General features: G+C 35.9%; 1 long non-coding RNA gene across 1 annotated transcript; it reads left to right on the forward strand.

Moving 5' to 3' along the window:
• Window positions 1-4,354: 4,354 nt before the first annotated feature.
• Window positions 4,355-6,706, forward strand: LOC141335872 (uncharacterized). Its single transcript, XR_012355636.1, has 3 exons — window positions 4,355-4,586; window positions 4,865-4,954; window positions 5,749-6,706. It is a non-coding gene; the product is annotated as an uncharacterized lncRNA (long non-coding RNA).
• Window positions 6,707-7,120: the final 414 nt, after the last annotated feature.

Here is a 7,120-nt window from a genome sequence, read left to right on the forward strand (position 1 = left end):
CAAAAATATCTTAATTTGTTTTCAAAGATCAACGAAGATCTTACGTGTTTACAAAGACATGAGGGTGAATAACTAATGACTGAATTTTCATTTTTGGGTGAACTATCCCTTTAATTTGCTTTCATTTGGTCCTCACAACGTATGTGATTTCAGATTTTAATATGCTTGTATGGACATTTGGTCCCCTACAGTGTAGCCAAAATCCGAACCCATCCACACATACACACTCACACTTACACAAAGCGACAAGTATGACAGAGTGATGATATTTGAGGAAACTCTCAGAGGCAATAAAAGGGAAAATGAGTTCCATTGCACAAAATCATCATGATTCTCTCTCTCTCTCTCCCTCCCTTTCGATCTTAATCTCTTCCAAGTAGAAAGCAGCAGAGGTGGCAGAATAATGAGCTCTTACCTAGTTTGAAAGGCCCTCTCACACACATACACATACACATACACACACACACACACAGACACACACAGACACACACACACACACACACACACACACACACACACACACACACACACACACACACACACACACACACACACACACACACACACACACACACACACAGTCCCTGCCTCGGCCTTGGCTGCAGTCGGCAGAGACTTCACCAGCAGTGAGAAATATCAGTCTTCACTCCTAAACGCTTATAAAAAGGTCTGGAAGCTCTTTTCACTGTCACATAGGTGTGTGTGTGTGTGTGTGTGTGTGTGTGTGTGTGTGTGTGTGCATAATACACACTTTAACCCATCTGCTTTCCAGACACTACACAGAACCCACTGCAGAAATAACTTAAGACTAAATGAAAATAAATGCCCCTCATCATTCTCCATCATAAAATATATCACCTCTCTCTCTCTCTTCCTCTGAGTGTGATGGGAGTTCATGGATGTTATGCTCTCTCTTAGGACTACATCAATCAGCCCTGACCCGCCTGGTGGGCTCGGAGTGTGTGCTTGTGTTTTATCTTCAACAGTTCGCATCTTCTGAGATATCACAGAGAGGAGGGAGAGTGGGAGAGGTTATTTAAACAGAGCGACAGAGAGAGACTATAGTATGTGTATGGTAGGTTGAGTCAGCACTTGTGCATTTTTTTCTGTGAAATTACTGAAAGTGTGTGCGGTGTGTGTTTGTGTGCGTGTGTGTGTGTGTGTGTGTGTGTGTGTGTGAACACGAACAGATTACTCATGTTCTGCTCATTCCTCTGCTGCTAGTCACTGTTAATCAGACATGTCTTAACTGAACCTGCAATTTTGTAATTAGTTTGCAATAGAGAGCTAAAAAGAAAAAAAAATAGCTCTCTGCTTTGTAATAACTTGTCTGAAATCCAGAACTTGCATACACATTTACTTTGTTGTTTTAGTTAATGGTGTCTATCGAGAAACAGCAGTATCATAAACTGTGGCTGGCAGCCAAGGACTAAACACCTGACAACAACAATCAGAAGTGTCATACCTTTTCTCATGCCTCCCATGATTTTTATACCAGATGGATTTTCACTGCATTTTCAACTAGACAAAACATATAGATTAAAAAATTAAGTTGAAGGGGTCATAAAAATGATTTCTTCCTTTTAAGGTGAGCTTATAACCAAGCTTTTGTCCATCAAAAACAGCCATAATTTATATAAAAAGTCATTTTCAACACTGAATTAAGCCCTCTGATTAGAACGCTCTGCTTTACTGCCTTTTTACTATAACAGCTGCCAAGATTAACTAATCGTGAAAAGTGTTGAATATAGCATTATAGATAGAACTAATGTCATTGCATCAAAGGTTGCAATGCTGCACTGTAGCCGAACGCAGTTATGTCTACTGAGCACACAATGCAATTATCTCCTTATTGCAATGTGATACCTTCATCATAACAAACACAGTTAAAATACTCTAAATAAGAGACTTGTTGAGTGGTGTATACTGTTTCATTGATTATAATGGAAATTCTGGTAAAATGCTGAAATCGAAACACTGATAGACTTAGGGTTCATTTTATGCCAGGCATTTAGTAGTATTTAAGCAATAGTTGAGTTAAAGGGATGGCTCACCCAAAAATGAAAATTTGATGTTTATCTGCTTACCCCCAGGGCATCCAAGATGTAGGTGACTTTGTTTCTTAAGTAGAACACAAACGAAGATTTTTTACTCAAACCATTGAAGTCTGTTAGTCATATAATGGCAGTGAATGGGCACCAAACCTTTGAAAGTAACAAAAAAAACAAAAAAAACATGCACAGACAAATCCAAATTAAACCCTGCAGCTCGTGACGATACACTGATGTCCTAAGACACAAAGCAATCGGTTTTTGCAAGAAACTGAACAGTATTTATATATTTTTTTACCTTTGATACACAGCAATGTCCAGCTGTCCTGAACACGTGCTCAGCATCCAGCTTGTGACATGTGAACGCTCTCTGGCGTAGTATACGCCGGAAGCGATCTGTCGCATGTATACGACACTCATTGTTTATACAGTGCACAGAGATTGTGGGTATAGCGGCTATTCAAAATGGTAAATGGATATTAACACACCCATGAACTTAGTAAAATTGTGGAGTGTCTGCAGCGATAATTTTTTCCCTTTCAGCGTTTGTGTGTACTACGCCAGAGCGCATACACAGATAACGCGCCGGATGCTGAGCACACGCTCAGGACAGTTGGACATTGCTGTGTATCAAAGGTAAATTATATACAGTCAGGTCCATATATATTTGGACACTGACACACTTTTCATAATTTCGGCTTTGTATGCCACTAGAATAGTTTTAAAATGATACAATTAAGATGAAATTGAAGTGCAGACTTTAAGCTTTAATTCAAGGGGTTGAACAAAAATATAACATAAAATGCTAAGGAATTACAACCATTTTTATACACAGACCCCCCATTTTCAGAGGCTCAAAAGTAATTGGACAAATAAATATAATCATAAATAAAATGTTAATTTTTAATATTTTGTTGAGAATCCTTTGCAGGCAATGAGTGTCTTAAATCTGGAACTCATGGACATCACCATAGACTGGGTTTCCTCCTTTGTGGTGCTTTGCCAGGCCTTCACTGCAGCTGACTTCAGTTGTTGTTGGTTTGTGGGTCTTTCTGCCTTTAGTTTTGTCTTCAGCAAGTGAAATTCATGCTCAATCAATTTGAAATCAGAAGATTGACTTGGCCATTGCAGCATATTCCAATTTTTTACCTTTAAAAACTCCTGGGTTGCTTTTGCTGTATGTTTTAGGTCATTGTCTATTTGTACTATGAAGAGCCGCCCAAACAACTTTGCTCCATTTAACTGAATCTGGGCAGACAGTACATCCCTATACACTTCCGAATTCTTCCGGCTGCTTCTGTCTTCTGTCAAATCATCACTAAACACCGGTAACCCAGTGCCACAGGAAGCCATGCATGCTCATGCCATTACACTGCTCCACCATGTTTCACAGATGATGTTGTACACTGTAACCGATTTTTGTAATTTGAACAGTATTTTACTGTAATATCTACAGTAAGATACTGTAAAATGTATATACAGTATTTTACTGTAAACTGCAAAGGATTATGGGAAAATATATGATCACTACTGTAATTCTCCACTACTGTAAATCCGTTTACAGTAGTGAACTTGCCCGCGAAAAATTGACCAATGGCAAGGGAGATTTTTTTTTCTCCTGTTGAGAGGAAGTGGCGGTAAAAAGGACAAAAGAGAAATGTTGCATCAATAACACGACAAAAAGGTTAGTATATTATTTCTGTTTTATGAAAAACTGAACAATTTTAATTTGTTTTCACTTGTTAACAGCAAACTAACAATATTCATCGTGTTTTTCATGTCGGTAACGTTAGCCTTTTTTTTCTGACTGGCGGCCGGGGCGCCGCCATAACGGTGAAAACATGGACTGGTGAGTAAATTAAGGTGACCTATATTAGTCGAAATAAACTTTATTTAAACTGAGAAACACGTTTGTATATTCGGCTGCCCTTTAATGCAAGTTAGTTCGTCTGACGAGCCCTTACTCAAGCTTAACAGCAAACTGAGGTGAAATACTGAGGTAAAGTGCGTTAAGCAACACCACTGTTTCTGTGGAGATTTTAAACTGTATTTTCAAGCCCTTCTTTTGCTTGTCATTTTCAAGTTTCTGGTCTGGATGTCGTCTGTAACGTCGGAGCGCGGAGGTGTATTTTGGATCTTCTTCTGTGAATGACTGCCATAGTATCAACGATAATGAACTGGTAAGCTAATAATGTCAGTAAGCCGAAGTAGACAAACTTAACGTTAGTCACAGAGCAGCATAATATCTTTTAAACGCTGCCTCTTTATAGCTGGCAAGGTAATTCTCTTCAAATGATGTTTAAGTAAGAAATGTGTGTATGAATGTCGCATGTAACTTTATAGACGGTCCCTTCAGTGACAGACGTGACATAAACAGCGCGCTAAAATGAAACACTGAGGCAAAACTGAACACCGCGGTTAACTGCATCTTTTGTGTTTTATTTTCAAGTTTGTGGTCTCGTGGTCATGTCGTCTGCATCGGAGGTGTATTAGAGTCTTTTCTGGTGATTGCCGTCGTCGCGGTGCAAACAACAGGTGAGCTTCCCCTTTCATCAATTTAACTAAGTTAATGTTAACGTTACTAAATTAGCCAAATTAGCCACAGGCTGCTGTTCTCCACTGACTTGCAGAACAGGTTAACCTTTTAAAGAGAGTAACGAGCTAGCAATATATTAATATAACAAGTTTTGCTAATAAATATTATAAATGTTTATTTTATTAAAAATGTAGATTTTATTACTGTACAGTAGTTGTCTTTTCTGATCATAAACTATAGTAACACTAAAAGGGTGTTGTGACACTGTCTGTTACAGGAGATTTCTCCAAGCACTAACTGGATGCTGACCATCAGGGGCAGAATCATCATACAGCCAGCTGTCCATTTTACAGACATGCAGAATCAGGTAACCCAAAACATTTTTGTTTTACATTGCATTTACATTCATGCATTTTTCAGATGCTTTTATCCTAAGCAAGTTATATTGTATTTAAAGTACACATTTGAAAGGTATTTATTTCCGGGGAATGTTTTTTATTACCATGTCTTGTCACATCAAGATTGAGTTTGCATGCACATTAAAATTATTTCTATTAAACCAGCATTTAAACAGCAAAATGCAGCTGCTTCAGGTATCTTTAACTTACTGTAACCTTTAAATTCATAATAGCAATCTTACCGTCTGTCAATTTAGATTATTGTTACTGTAAAGCAACAATTAGAGATTTTTAATCATAGTAGGCTTATTATATGCACAGACTTTCTAGGAAACACACGTTTAGAATGTTTATATGAACAGATTGGTTAGCATTTAGCATGGTCTGTGGCAGACTTTTGAGTGTCAGGGCAACAAAATTCAATAAACAAGAATGTAATATTAAGTGATTTAAATCATGAAGAAAGTATTGTCTTTTTGCTCCATTTAGTAAAAACGGTTCTTAACAAAGCCATGTTGTGCATCTCTGCACACAGCAGTGTTTCATTACTGAATGAATTTACCTTTTTTAAACACCTAGAATCAGTGACTTACTGACCCATTCATAAAATTCTTTATAAAAAATTTCAAGAAAAAGTTTCTTCAGTTTTTTTTCTTACTACTGCGTTCGTATGTAGTATATCATTTTTTTTTTTAAATGCATACAGCACCAAGTTTGACAGTTGAGGCAAATTCTTTAAACACTGTTTTTCTTGTGCTTGCAGGTTTGTTCAGACAGTCAACCTTTGTGGCAGCAAATGCATTGACAGTCACAGATCAGATGGACTTCTGGAAAGAGGGTGCAAACAGCAAGCATCAGCCTGAATCCCATTCTGCCGTTTCTCATCAGAGAGCTTGTCAACTTTGACTCAAAACTACTAAAATTTAACACAACACAAACAGATTTTTACTGTATGATTTTATTTTATTTACACTACCAGACAAAGCTTTTGAACAGTAAGATTTTAAATGTTTTTAAAGAAGGTCTCTTCTGCTCACTAAGCCTGCATTCATTTGATCCAAAGTACAGCAAACACAGTACACTTTTGAACCATTTTTATTATTTAAAATAACTGTTTTCTTTTTGAATATATTTTAAAATGTAATTTATTGCTGTGATCAAACCTTAATTTTTAGCATCATTACTGCAGTCACATGATCCTTCAGAAATCATTCTAATAATTTGATTTTCTGCTCAAAAACTATTATTATGATGTTGCTGAAATTATTATAATGCTAAAATACATTTTTTTTCAGGTTTCTTTGATGAATAGAAAGTTCAGATAAACAGCATTTATCTGAAACAGAAATAGTTTGTAACATTATGAATGTCTTTATTATCACTTTTGATCAATTTAAATCATCCTTGCTAAATAATATCTTTCTATTCATCAAAGAATCCTGAAAAATCTAAAAATTAAATAATGTTTATCAGCATACTAGAATGATTTCTGAAGGATCATGTGATACTGAAGACGAGTAATGATGCTGAAAATTCAGCTTTGATCAGAGGAATAAATTAAATTTGGATCAAATTAATGCAGGCTTGGTAAGCAGAAGAGAATTCTTTAAAAAAATCTTAGTGTTCAAAAACTTATGACTGGTAGTGTACTTACTTATTTTTGCTTTTCAGTATGTGTATGTTTGCCATGATACAAAGTCTCTGTACTTTTAAAAAGAAAATGTTCAACAATTAAAAAGAATATTATCAGAACTAATGCTTATGAGTTATTGTGATTTTTATGGGGTTGGGGTGGTAAAAATCTTGAATTACAGTGCTGTAGGTTAATTGGATTGTTTTTACAGGTAAAAAATGTTTAAAATAAATGAAAATAAACTCTATAGTACTGATACTGTAATTGAAAATACAGTAAAAATACTGTAATTGAAGATACAGTAAAAACACTGTAAATTAAATTACAGTAAAAATAATGTAAATGAAATTACAGTAAAAATACTGTAAATGAAATTACAGTAAAAATACTGTAAATGAAATTACAGTAAAGACCTTTTAGTACTGTAAATGCACTTACAGTATTAATACTGTAAACATTTTTACAGTAACTTACTGGCATCCAGCTGCCAGTAAGTTACTGT

This window comes from Garra rufa, chromosome 5 (assembly GCF_049309525.1).
Source record: "Garra rufa chromosome 5, GarRuf1.0, whole genome shotgun sequence".
Classification (NCBI taxonomy): domain Eukaryota; kingdom Metazoa; phylum Chordata; class Actinopteri; order Cypriniformes; family Cyprinidae; genus Garra; species Garra rufa.